Source organism: Halichoerus grypus, chromosome 5, assembly GCF_964656455.1.
Source record: "Halichoerus grypus chromosome 5, mHalGry1.hap1.1, whole genome shotgun sequence".
Taxonomy (NCBI): domain Eukaryota; kingdom Metazoa; phylum Chordata; class Mammalia; order Carnivora; family Phocidae; genus Halichoerus; species Halichoerus grypus.
In genome coordinates this window covers 138,344,780-138,358,981 of record NC_135716.1, presented here as the reverse complement: position 1 = coordinate 138,358,981, position 14,202 = coordinate 138,344,780, and the positions used below count along the sequence as shown (strand labels likewise).

Genomic DNA, 14,202 nt, shown 5'->3' with positions numbered 1-14,202 from the left:
GGTCTCACTTTATTACTACTCTTGGCTATCCCCTGGTTGTCACCAGTATCTGTCATGCTCATTCCCATCTATGGGCTGCTTCATTTATTGAGCACTTTCTATGCGCCAGGTATATGCAATACATGCATTTCCTCATTTAACCTTTGAAACTACCATATGAAGTAAGCACTGTTACCTCAATTTCACTAATGAGAATTAGAAGGGTTAAGTAACTTGCCAAAATCACATATTTTCAGAAAGGGTGGAGTCAGGTTTCAAGCTCAGATCTTCTGATTTCACAAGGGTGTTCTTAAAAATTTGGTTCATCTTCATCATTCTATGAATAAGACACTCTTGAGGGTTCTCAGAGGTTAAAATAAACAAAAACCAACTCAGTGCCAGAAAATGTTTATCACAGAGTAAGCTCCTTAAAAAATGTATTGAATAAATTAAATAGATGTTTTTAAATTCCAGGTAAAAGCCAAAGGAAAGCTCACATTAAATTAACACAAAAATGTGGAGAAAATTAGATTAAATATGGTGGTGAAGGATGTTTGCTGGGGTAGTCAGGGAGGCAGCTTCTCTTTAGAAGCGGACTCGAGTCTAGCCCTAGGGGAAGGGTGGGGCTTGCAGGACATTCCAGCCTTGGGAAAGGGAAGAAATAACCCACAGAAAAGCCCTGGTGTGGTGACCTGCATTAGGCTTGTTTGGAGATTAGGTTGAAGAGAGCAAGAGGGAAGACAATTTAGAGGACCTTGCATATTAAGAAAAGAAGCTTGAACTTTGTTTCATGATCAGTTCAAAGTCACCTTATTTTATGGGTAAGGGGGAATATGTTCATAACCACCATCAAACGTTAGACGAAGAAGAGACCTAATGCTTGCCAGGTGATGCTTCAAGAGAATTGGTCTCCACCTGTATGCTGTACCAGTGACTTCTCCATTTTACCTTAATCCCAAATACCTGTTAAAAACCTGTTTAAGTCCTAACAGAGGCTTTCAACAAGCGTAGTCTATTTTCTGTAAATTCTGGGTTCATTCTATTTGGTAATCCAAGTTATTGTATAAATTTATTTCCCTTAATAGTTTGTTAGTTCCTAAGAAGCAGGAGCAGGCCGCAATTGTGTATCTTTTTACCAGGCCTAGAAAGTAATATTTCCTTTAAAACAAGCAAACTAACAACACTGTAACGTGCCAAGTGCTTTATCTTACAACAAATGTTATGTTGCAGTTGTTTTGTGTATATGCCTCATCTTCCTTGAGGACAGGAATCCCCTCTTTTTAACATTTTACAGAGTCAGTCACAGTGCCTAACAAATACTGCATCTGTTCAATGAATACTGACCTGAAGATTGATTTTCTTTATGGTTAATGCATGGACCTTATTATACAAAGTAAAAGGCCTATCATCAAAATTCTTAAGTTAGTTACGTTAAAGAGAGTGGGATAATTAAAGAGAGTGGAATTGTAAGTTTACACAGATCTTTCTCAATGTCAAGTTATATCAAGAACAAAAATGTTACAAATGTATAGTTAAGTCAAACAGGACTTAAGAGTCAGAAGATCCCATGTGGTCCCAAACTTTGGGCAAATCACTTAACCTATTAGGAGTGCAGTTTCTTCACAGAGAAAATGGGGTATGGAAAATGAGGTAGGAAAGATATTAGGGTTCCAAGTCCACCGCCAAGAAAGAATTCCTGAGACATCTTTGGTGCAAAACGGTGGTTTTATTAAAGCAAGGGGACAGGACCCTTGGGTAGAAAGAGCTGCACTGGGATCATGAGGAGTGGCCCATTATATACTTTTTTTTTTTTTAATATTTTATTTATTTATTTGACAGAGAGACAGCGAGAGAGGGAACACAAGCAGGGGGAGTAGAAGAGGGAGAAGCAGGCTTCCTGCAGAGCAGGGAGCCCAATGCGGGGCTCGATCCCAGGACGCTGGGATCTTAACCTAAGCTGAAGTCAGACGCTTAACGACTGAGCCACCCCGGCGCCCCACCATTATATACTTTCAAGTTGGGAGGGCGTTAGGGATAGGGTAAACCTCCCAGTTATTTTGGAAACAAGGTTTCCAGGATCCGGAGGGGGTTAGCTATTGTTGGAAAAGGTAATTTATTATTGTTTAGTAAACGCTCAGTCATGACACCCTTCAGACGTATATCGATGAGTCATATGCTTGGAGGATGATTGCTAACGTGTATTTCGCAGGGTAGAGATAAAGGAAGTCGCCAAAGGAATTTTTATGTTAAAGTAGACTTACAAGACCCTGGGGCTGGGCTAAGATTACCTCTTGCCCTTAGCGAAGAATTAACATTGAGGCATCTGAGTTCCTAGAGGAATTGCCTCCCACATCAGTATGTATAAGCTAGTGCCATGCATATTGCAGACAAATATTGCCAGATTCCTTTATTTCCGCCAACTAAATTTCACCAGGTGTACTTCTTAGAATTTTATGTTGGGTCAGCCAATATAGAAAACACAAGGGAAAGATGACCAAACTGAAATTGGGGACTATGGAGGACTAATTAGATCTGACCAAGTTTTCATCAATATCCTTTCATTTGCTTGACTTTGGGTCTCGCTCTCCGCCCAGCCCTCCTACAATACCTGCCCAGCAGGATCTCCTCACTCCATTAGCGCGGGCTGCCCCCACCACTTGGTGTTTTACCTGCCCACTCGGCCCCCAGACCCCACCTTTTCCAGGCTCTTGAACCCTCCCTCGCCCAGACGAATTTCACCTGCAGAAAACAGGGAAGCCCACCGGCCCCGCACTCCCCTCCCCAGAGTCAGCCTCCCGCCGCCCAGGCTCCGCCGCCCCAGCCACCCGCGCCACCCGCGCCACCCCGGCGCCCCGCCCCGGGCGGGGAGGGTCGGTGCTGGGGAAGGGCCTGCCAGGTGAGGCGCGGTCACCCTGGGCCGCTCACTTCCGCCCAGGTGAGGGAGGGCCGACGTCGAGCCAGCCCGCTCGCTCGCTCCCGAGTCTCCGCCGGACCAGGTAAAGCGGGGGTCCTGGCTATGCGGGCGCGTGCAGTGCGGGGTGTTAGTCCCCGCGTCCCGAGGCCGGCGGGGAGCAGCTCTTCTTCCTGCATGGGAGCCCGCCTCCCCTGCCCCCGGCGCGCTCTCCGCCCGCCCTCCGGGAGGAGGTGGACGCGGGAGACCCGGGGCGCCGCTGGGCGCCCGGCCAGGCCCACGGAGGGTGCGGGGCGCAGTCCTCCGGCGTCCGGCCTGGGTGACCGCACCGTGGCCCCCACCCCCACCGGCTTCGTGCAGAGCTCGCCGGAGGCCGCCGGCCGCGGAGCCGCCCAGCCTCAGCAGGCCCTGCCGGCCCTCAAATCTCGGCCCACTTCTGTTCCGGGATTGGCAGGGATCACATTTTGCACCCAGATCGGTGCCTGCGCTTGGCCCCAGAGCTGGGCGGAGTCTTCCTCTGGTGAGGGTGAGAGGAGTGACCAGGTGGGGGCCTGCCACGGGGGCCCGGAGAAGGACGGGGTTCCAGATTTATCTGAGAGGACGACTTGGCTCCGGCCCCATGTGGGGCCGTGGGGTGGGGTGGGTCACATAGCCGAGTTCCCCGGCCGGCGGTCAGGCTTGGGCTCTGCTAGCCTCACTTTTTAGATGGGGAGGATCAGATGGAAAGTACTGTGGCCTCCAGGCTCTGGGGATATTGCTGGATTCCTGCTTTAAGTCAAGCTCAGAAAAACATTTTCAAATCCTCCCCTCCCGAGAGCCCCAACCTTCACGGCACACCTAGGAGGTGTGCCAAGTTAATCTCCCCCAGGAGCGTTCATCTGGCACTTTGTCATATCTCCAGATGGCTCTTATCACTTTGGATTCCAATTAGTTGTTTACTGGTTTGTCTCTGCAATTGAGAGCGTTCGCCTTTCAGGGCCCCATTTCTCTTAGGTTGCTTCTCAGGTGTGTTTAGAGTCTGGCCATTGATAGGTGCGCAACAGACAAGTGTTTCTTAAAGAGGAAACCTTCTGGAGACCTAGAAGAAAAAAATCTGTTACGCGGAGAATGGTTGATACCACATTCTAGGCTGTCTAAGCTCCTATTGACTGCCAATTCATTTGTACACATCTTTTTTTAGAAAAAAAGCTAGTGGGCGTAAAAACGCAAATTGCTTCATTGTGCAGTATCAGGAAAAGTTAGGGGGGATTGTGACTTTTAACTAAGATGAACTTGATGTTTCTAGGCCCCTGCGGCCTATATCAGGATTATTAAAAATTTAAGATAATTAAAAAGTTAATAAATATCGGAGCTGGAAGGTACTTTATGAGATAGAATTTGTAAACTTCATTCTGAAGAGATTTGCTAATTGAGATCCTGTTAACAGTCACATAAGATGACCTTGACATTAGAATAATAGTTGCGTTTAAAATGGAAAAATTATATTAAGCTCTTATCTGTGTTTAGAGGCCTTAGTACATTTATTTTATTATTTTTAAAGTAAACTCTACCCCCAAGATCCGGGACTCAAACTCACCTCCCGGAGAGATTGTTACATGCTCTACCCGATGAGCCAAACAGGCACCTCTGAAGGCCTAAGTTTAAGTCGTGTATTAATATTAAACTATAAAGCTAACCTATATTCATTGTAGAAGATTGGAGAAAATAAACCCGCCTACCCCTGAAAGTAACCACTAATAAAATGATGGTATCAGTTAGTATTCTTAAAAAAGGGAAACCTGTGTATTTTCCCATAGTAGTGAGTTCACTACTAGAACTTTGTGATTCTTAGAGGTTCAGCATTCAGTAATGCTTATAATTGCATTTTTACTTAAAAACATTTAGTAATGGTCCTTAAGCTAAACAACCAAGTAGTTTGAATTTACGTGCTTTGTTTAACAAAAATACATTAGGTTGGGGAAGCCAAAATGGGGTTTAATTTGTAAAGATTTTGCTCACCTTGGTAGTAAATTTTTGAGAGACAGAACTATTCCACCTTTATATTTGAGATTGCTTGACTATTGCTATGTTTTTTTTTTTTTTTAAGATTGATTTTATTTATTTGACAGACACACAGCGAGAGAGGGAACACAAGCAGGGGGAGTGGGAGAGGGAGAAGCAGGCTTCCTGCCAAGCGGGAGCCCAATGTGGGGCTCGATCCCAGGACCCAGGGATCATGACCTGAGCCGAAGGCAGATGCTTAACGACTGAGCCACCCAGGCGCCCCGCTATGGTTTTTTTATACTCAGATGTTTTTGTGTAGATTTGGATGCCTTTTTTATTTTTACTTATTTTTTCTTTTTTAAAAAAATATTTTATTTATTTATTTGACAGAGACAGTGAGAGCAGGAACACAAACAGGGGGAGTGGGAGAGGGAGAAGCAGACTCCCTGCTGAGCATGGAGCCCGATATGGGGCTCGATCCCAGGCCCCGGGACCATGACCTGAGCCGAAGGCAGATATTCAATGACTGAGCCACCCAGGCGCCCCTGGATGCCTTTTTTAAAACCCTCATTTTAAGTTCTGGTGCAAATAGAAATTTAGAGCCTGTCAGTACCCTTACTTGAGTCACTGGGATAGATCTCTGCTGAAGATGAAGAGCCCACTAACGTTCTGCATTTGTACAACTGTACAGCCCCTGGAGTTTGGAGACGTGGTATTGGGTCCACTTACCATAGAACTTGGCGAGTCACTTAACCCTGGTCCTCTGTTTTCCCATCTGTAAATGATCTACCTCACTGAGCTTCAGGGAGGTTGAAATTAAATCCTTGTTAAGAATGTGTCTTATAAACTGTGAGCCATGATTCTCCTCCTCTTTACTCCTCCACCGCGATAACTTCTGCTAAAATTATGGAGTTGTGCTATTTTTAATGGCAAGAACTGAAGTTTGTGAGTTATTTGATAAAAGGCATTGAGACCATGTTAGCTGGTAAACAAAAGTCTTTGCTAAAAACACTGTACAGGGATCTTTCTGAAAAGCCATGGGTTAATACTGTGCTGTCAACTTGGTTAGCTCCTTGCACATGTGACTATTGCGCACTTCACGCAGGGCCGGTTGGGATGGACATGTGCTGCAAATATAAAAGACACATCAGATTTTGAAGATTTAGTGTAAAACAAAAAGTAAAATACCTAATTTTTTTATATTATTTACATTTTGATTGTATATATTGGGTGAAGTAAAAAAATACTAAATTAACTTTTCCTGTTGCTATTAACTTTTTTCATGCAGCTACTAGAAAAATTGAAGTTACTTCTGTGGCTCACATTTTTCTGTTGAACTGCACTGAGTTAGGATTCAGTAAGAGTATGCTTATCCTTGAGAGGGTTTAGTGGACTGAAGCACTTAACATGCCTACTTACAAACAGGTTTTTTAAATTCCCAAGTTATCTGCTGCCCCCCCTGTATTCGTTGCATTACGGAACATTTTTGTTCAGTCTTCTGAGAAATAACCATTATGGAGTAAATAGCAAAATCTCAGCTAAAAAAATTACTAGTTTTTTTGAAGCCCCTAAAATACCTTAAATAATTTTGATTGAAAGGAGATGTTGATAATAGTAGTTACTCTGTATTGAAGGTACACTGTGTGCCAGGATGCATGTTTTCCAATACCTTATTTAGTCCTTTCAACGGTAAATATATAGTAATTTTCATTAACTCTATTTTACAAATGAGAAATCTGAGGTATAAGGAAATATAATTGGTGCAAGAACACAGAGCTGGTCCCAGCCATAGATCCCAGATGTCTCCAGGATTTCAACGCTCCTAGGCTATAGAGTCTTCCTTATTTTATGAATCGTTGATTGAATCAACTGGAAGACAGTAGATTAGTGAGGTAGGTGTTTAGTTCTAATCCTGTTTTTGTGTTTGTGACCAATAGGAAACAATCTAAATGCTCATTCACAGGAGATTGGGGGAATAAATCATGGATTCCTACAGTGGAATACTATTTAGTAGTTACAGTGAATGAAGAGAAGCTGCATATATGCTCATGACTAAATCTTAAAACTGTAAAGATAAGGTAAAACAAATTGCTGAGGATAAATATACAGTATGATGACCATTTATATAGTTTAAAAACCTGTTGAACAACAATATTGTAAACAAAGGTAGTGTGTGTTTTAAGAATTTCAGATTTGAATTCTCTGTATATTGATTACATGTGTTTATGAAGCTGCCTTCAGGTTAAAAGAAGTTAGTAAGGGGCACCTGGCTGCTTCATTTGGAGGAGCATGCAACTCTTGATCTTGGAGTTGTGAGTTCGAGCCCCATGTTAGGTGTAGAGATTACTTAAATAAACTTAGAAAGAAAAAAAATAAGTCTCTGTGAGATGAGCATTCTCTCATGTTGGTCTTACTCTTTTTTAAAAAAACAAAAACAGAACCAAAGTCCTGCCCTTTGTTTTGGTGCTCTGCACATCTTGCCTAGTTAGTAGGTAGCTTTCAGGGGCAGACCAGTCTTCATTTAGCTTTGACCCCTAACTGATGGGCATGACTTTGACAATAGGGGCTGGGTAAGGCTAAGGCTTCTGCCTTGAAGGGCAGCCAGTGCCCTTGAAGTTATTTTCTGGAGATTTTAATGAGGCTCCAGGACAAGGTAGGAGAAGGAGGTGAGTTTAAGTGGGTGTTGAGGGTTAGGTTGACAAACATTCTCTCACTGTTGAAAATGTGAAATTTCCAACTCTTGTTTTTTAAAGTCATTAACAGTTGACTTTCCCTCCTCCCGAGGTGAAATTTCCTCCTTGTTTTTTTGAAATTGTAGCAAGGTCTCTGCATCTGCAAAATGGGGGTGATAAATACTACATTGTTAAGATACATGAGATGTTTTACAGAATGTCCTTGCCTTTGGTGCATAGTAGACACCAAAAGGTGAATTATGTGATTTAGTGACAGATTAAATAGTCTGGGGAAAAGGTCAGGAGGAAGCAGGAGCGGAGGGTGAACATTGGTGGGAAGCCTAGTTTGGTCTATTTCACAATTTGCTAGGATTGTTTTGAATATCACGAGCATGCCGAAAATGCCATGACCATATTTCTGGAGAGAAGGGCATACGGCCTACAGTGTGGGGGAGAATTGAACAGAATATTTGAGGTGGAAACTAATCATTTATGAATGCCTGGGTCTTTTCAGTGAGGGACTGGCTGCACAGAGATCCATAAATGTGAAAATTGCCCAGTTTTGGGAGTATTTGTTTTTGTTTTTTGTCAATCATTAGAGAAAACTGCCACCAACAGAAAGATAAAAGCATACCATGAAACAGTTTAACTTTGTTCTCACTCAGTGGCCAAGTCACAGGCAGAATATTGATATGCATTGATTAACTTTGAATAGTTCAATAAGAAAATTAGTATTTAGCCAGTTGAATTATTCTGAAGAACTGACTCAATTTTCAGTTATGATTCTAACACGGTACCTTTCATCTTCAATTTCAACATGTCCTGAATATCTAACATTAAGTGCACTTAATTAAGCATTGGTTATGTTCTTTTTTTTTAACATTTTTTTTTTTAAAGATTTTATTTATTTATTAGAGAAACAGCATGAGAGGGGAGAGGGTCAGAGGGAGAAGCAGGCTCCCCGCTGAGCCGGGAGCCCGATGTGGGCCTCGATCCCAGGACTCCGGGACCATGACCTGAGCTGAAGGCAGTCGCTTAACCAACTGAGACACCCAGGCGCCCTGCATTGGTTATGGTTTAAGCATATGGCCCCCAAAATATCAAGATTGTTCTGGAATTTATATATCTGTTTCCAGAATTCCAGGAATGTAGTGTTTTGGCAGGAGCCAAAAATATATTATCTTTTATATCTAAGAGGTTTACAAAAGGCCTTGTCATTTGATAGGGACACAAGACTGTGACAGCTGTCTTGAATCTGTATTAGCATGGTAGCAACATGTGTTTACTTTGGCTAGGAAAATTTGTTTCCCATTTAATTGGTACCTCAGAAATGCTGAGCTTTGGGGACAAAGCCTTGATAATTAGATACAACCTGAGCTTTGCACTTCAAAGGAAGCAATAGAAACTTTACCTGGGTGGCTCAGTCAGTTATCTGCCTTTGGCTCAGGTCATGATCCCAGGAATCTGGGATCGAGTCCCGCATTGGGTTCCCTGCTCAGCAGAGTCTGCTTCTCCCGCTTCCCCTACCTCTCCTACCCGCCCCCATGCTTGAGCTTGTTCTGTCTTGCAAAAATAAATAAAATCTCTAAAAAAAAAAAGAAAAGAAACTTTAAGTTGTTTGTGGATTTATATTTTTGAATAACTTCTGAAATCATGACTTCATTTATAGTTAATAGCTTTTAGATTGTTCAAACTCCCTGGTTCCCTTGCGTTCTGGGGGAATTCCCAGTGAGGCGTTTGTGATTCGCAATTCATATCTGCAGTTAGATGCTGAATACCTGTACTTTACCAAACTGATTGCCAGTGATCTTTTTCTCCCAAATTTTCTAGCTAGAAGTATAAGATGTCTTGGGGTGTTCTATTCTGTGTGCTATTGGGAATCTGAAAAGTATGTTTCTCAGGGTCCTTAGTTCGCTTAAATTCTTGAACTGAGGAGGTTAATCTATTCAGTAAGTTTCCTCCTCCTAGAAATTTAAATTAAATTTCTAGCTCTGCATCAGCTTTTTTCCAAATATTCCATTAATTGGTAATGGCTAAAGGCATGGGTATAAAGAAAAGCCACAATATTATAATAATTTCCTTCAGTCAAATCCTACAGTGAACCAGGCATGAACAATTCATGGCTCAGACTCTCTTGATCAATGATGGAGTGGAAGCCGCTGAGCATAATAACCACCCCTTCTCTGGAGGCTCTACAACTGGGAGGACAGCGGCACACTGTGGCATTTTAATATCTAGGCTATGACCAATTCTAGGTGGCCTCTCTCTGACAAGTTAGACTCCGCTTGACCATGTTTAAACAAACTTGAGATTCCTTGCTGTAAGCCCTGTTTCTCAGCCTAGTCAAATAGGTCAAGGTGGTTTGGTTGAAGATTTCTTATGACCGTGAAATGAGAGACCATTTAGCCTGTGTGCTGCTTACTGGATGTTGAGCTGTAGAATTACTGCATTTCTCCCTTCTGTCCTCACATATCCTTAAGGCTTTAGTCCCCTTCCCTAGATATTACCTAACACCATGGACTGTAGTAATTTTCCAGGCCTGCTTGGTGGACAAAGTTTAGCCTTTATTAAATATGAGTCAGAAGGTTGGATCGCCAACCAGTTTCTACTCTTAACCCTTACTGAGGGATACTCTACCACCTTGGTTTTCAAAATGTACAGGATGATCCACTGGGACTGTAGGAAAATGACAATAAAACCTTGCTTTTTAGTGTTTTTATCTTACTGTCACGGCATTTTTTATTTTATGTATGTTTTAAAACATATGACCTGTAAATAATAGTATGTGTATATAATTATAAAAAATAAGGGGGTGCCTGGGTGGCTTAGTCATTAAGCGTCTGCCTTCGGCTCAGGTCAGAATCCCAGGGTCCTGGGATCAAGCCCCGCATCGGACTCCCTGCTTGGCGGGAAGCCTGCTTCTCCCTGTCCCACTCCCCCTGCTTGTGTTCCCTCTCTTGTTGTGTCTCTCTCTGTCAAAGAAATAAATAAAATCTTAAAAAAAAAAAAGGTGAATGGTCAACATATTCTCACTGATGGGAATGTGTGTTTAAAAATGTTTGAGGACCACTAATCTATCCTATTACCAGAATTACCTTTTTAAATAGAAATCTGGACTCAATACTTCCCTACTTAAAAGCCTTTAATTACTTCCTGTTGCTTACAGGATAAAGACAGTCTACTTAGCATTATTTACAAGGACCCTCTCAAAGTCTATTTAAGTCTGTGCTGCTTAAACTGTCAGCGGTAAGAGATCGGGTTTCCCCTGCACCCCCAGTCTTTCAAGGACTGATATTTTTGTAACATAATTTATCAGAAAAAGGAATTGTTAGAGAAATGAAAATAAGAAAAGGTAAGTCAAGCTTTTATTACTAAATTGAATAGATCAACATTACTCTGCCACATTACATGGTTTCTAAATGCTTATTCCCAATTTTGGTGCTTATCTATGAGCCAAGCATCAATTTGCAGTCCACAGTTGCAGAAAAACAAACAAACGAACAAAACAAAAACAAAAAACCCACACACAAACACAAAAGAACACTTTTTTTTTTGTCCTATTTTCAGAGACCTTATGCTAGGTCATTTAAAGCTAGTTAATATTCTCAGAAATTCACGAGCTTGTACACCTGTGTACAGTAGTTCTCAAATTGTGGCCTCTATGCTAGCAGCCTCAGGATCACATGGGAACTTTGTTAGAAATGCAGATTCTCTGGCTCACCTCAGACCTGCAGAATCAGAAACTCTGGGGGTGGGCCCTGGCAACTTGTGTTTGCACAAGCCCTCCTGGCGATTCTGATGCATGCTAAAATTTGAGAACCACTGACCCAGGGTAGCCCCACAGGTCATTCAAACTGTGACACTTAAAATTTTTTAAAATTTTATAACTGGAAGTTTGTACCCCTTAATCAGCTTTATCTATTTCACCCATCCCTCCACCCACCTCCCCTCTGGCAATCATCAGTTCTCTGTATTTAAGAGGTTTTTTTGGGGTTACTTGTTGTTTTTAGATTCCACATATGAGTGAAATCATATGGTATTTGTCTTTGTCTGACTTACTTCACTTAGCATAATACCCTGTAGGTCCATCCATATTGTCGCAAATGGTAAGGGCTCATTCTTTTTTTATGGCTGAGTAATACCTATTGTGTATATATATGTCACTTCTTTTCTGTCCATTCATAACGGCAACACTTTTGCGAGGGAAATGGAACACTATCCATAACGATGCCAGGTAATCTGAGGCTGTTTTAGGCAAATGAAGGCAAATGACCACTCTCCTTTTACACCACATTCTTTTTCTTTTGCGAGAGAAGTTTCTAATGTGTTCTCTTTCCAGCATTCCAAACATCCCCACACAGGTTTAGTCTGTCTCCCTTTGTGATTTCACTTAGTCCATGGCACACACCACTGCGATTGATGGTTATGCCTTACGATATAATTATCCTATCATGTTGTTGTTCTTTGTATCTGCTTGTTCTCTCATTAGGCCATCTCAGCCATTATCTTTTTTAGTTTTTAAGTGATAAAAATTAGACGTGCTTTTGAAATAAAATTCAAACAGCACTAAAATCTATGAAGTAAAAGTCTAATTTTTTTTAAAGATTGATTTATTTATTAGAGAATGAGAGAAAGAGAGCACAAGAAGGGGGAGGGTCAGAGGGAGAAGCAGACTCCTCGCTGAGCAGGGAGCCTGATGTGGGGACTCGATCCTAGGACTCCAGGATCATGACCTGAGCCCGAGGCAGTTGCTTAACCATTTGAGCCACCTAGGCGCCCCAAAGTCTAATTTTTTTTATCTCCCATCCCCATTTCTAGTTTCTAGAAGTTATCACTATGAAATTAACTATCTTTCTAAATCTAGAAACTTACACACAAACACATTTTCCCAATCAGTTGTGTGTGTTAATGTTCTTTTTTTTTTTTTTTTTTTAAAGATTTTATTTATTTATTTGAGAGAGAGAATGAGAGAGAGAGAGCACATGAGAGGGGGTAGGGTCAGAGGGAGAAACAGACTCCCTGCTGAGCAGGGAGCCCAATGCGGGACTCGATCCTGGATCTCCAGGATCATGACCTGAGCCGAAGGCAGTCGCTTAACCAACTGAGCCACCCAGGCGCCCGTGTGTGTTAATGTTCTTGTGTTAACATAAAGGGTTGAATTGTCAAAGCATGCTCATGTGAACGAGCTCAAACTTCACTAAACCAGCACCAAACCTTACTCATGATTCAGTGGTTACAGGCAGGAGGTAAGCACAGACATTCCTTGCTGGAGGAGTACCCAGCCAGTAGGCATTCCGAAGAATGTCACTTTTCTTCTTAGGACCGATTATCGACACACTTAAAATACCTAGTTACATATAGATTGACATTAAGTCATTTATAAATATATTTCTGACAGACTTTACCCACAATTTTTAATTTGCTTCCAGGAGTAAATTTCAACCTTAGGACACGTTTTTGTTTTGGGTTACCAGACAAGTTCTCAACAATATACAGAGAAACATTTTTCTCAAAGGAAACCTTTTGAGTTTGGGGAATCCTGAGTTTTATACTCCATTAGTTACACAAGCAGAAAATGTCTGTGTGGTTATCTCCTATCTTCTCATCAGCCACGACCCATAAATCCATACATTTTCAGATTATTTACAAAAAGCAATTAAGACAGATCAGGTATTGGGGCGCCTGGGTGGCTCAGTCAGTTAAGTGTCTGCCTTCGGCTGAGGTCATGATCTCTAAGTCCTGGGATGGGCCCCATGTCGGGCTCTCAGCTCAGTGGAGAGTCTGCTTCTCCCTTTCCCTCTGCTGCTCCCCTGCTTGTGTTCTCTCTCTCTCTCTCTCTCTAATGAATAAATAAAATCTTTTAAAAAAAAATCAGGTATTTACTGACATTTAAAAATAAGGGGCTGTTATCTATCAAAAACCTTTAGGGTGTTTGCAAGGGGTTCTGGTTATCAAGCTGGGAATCCTTCCCTGAAGGAGGGAGCCACAGGCTTACTGTTACACTGTTAACTGATTCCCTCCCATTCTCATTTCAATAGATTCAGACCTACTGTATTATTATAATGACTGATTGCTTTTGATAGATTAATTTTTCCTGGAGTTTTCTTTTTTTTTTTTTTTTAAGATTTTATTTACTTACTTGACAGAGAGAGACATAGCGAGAGAGGGAATATAGGCGGGGGAGTGGGAGAGGGAGAAGCAGGCTTCCCACAGAGCAGGGAGCCCGATGCAGGACTCGATCCCAGGACCCTGGGATCATGACCTGAGCCGAAGGCAGACGCTTAATGACTGAGCCACCCAGGCGCCCCTGGACTTTTGTTCTTAACAATGAGGTGAATATCTTTGTACAACACATCTGTGTGCCCTTTTGAAAGTATCTCTTTAAGGGAGACCCTCAGAAGTAGCCCTTCTGGGTTAAAGAGAATGCAAATTTAGTATATTGATAGCTATTGCTAAAGTTGCTCTCCTAAAAGATTGTGCAAATTTATATTCCCACCTGTTTTTCCATGACATCTAGAGTACGTGTTATTATTAATTTTAAAAAATTGCCCATCTGACAGTAAAGATTTGCATCTCCTAGTTTTAGCTTGCATTCTTTCTTTCAGAGAGGTTGATGTTAATGACCACAGAGCTGCTCTTGTCAATCCTCTTGGGCCT

General features: G+C 42.0%; 1 protein-coding gene across 3 annotated transcripts in view; it reads left to right on the top strand.

The window, feature by feature from the left end:
* Positions 1-2,831: 2,831 nt before the first annotated feature.
* The window catches only part of PATJ (PATJ crumbs cell polarity complex component), a 347,778-nt gene continuing 336,407 nt past the window's right edge, over positions 2,832-14,202 (top strand). For all 3 annotated transcript variants that reach the window (XM_078073041.1, XM_036091353.2, XM_078073040.1), the window contains exon 1: positions 2,832-2,975. The gene's annotated coding sequence lies outside the window, so the exon portion shown is untranslated. The remainder of the gene's footprint in view (positions 2,976-14,202) is intronic.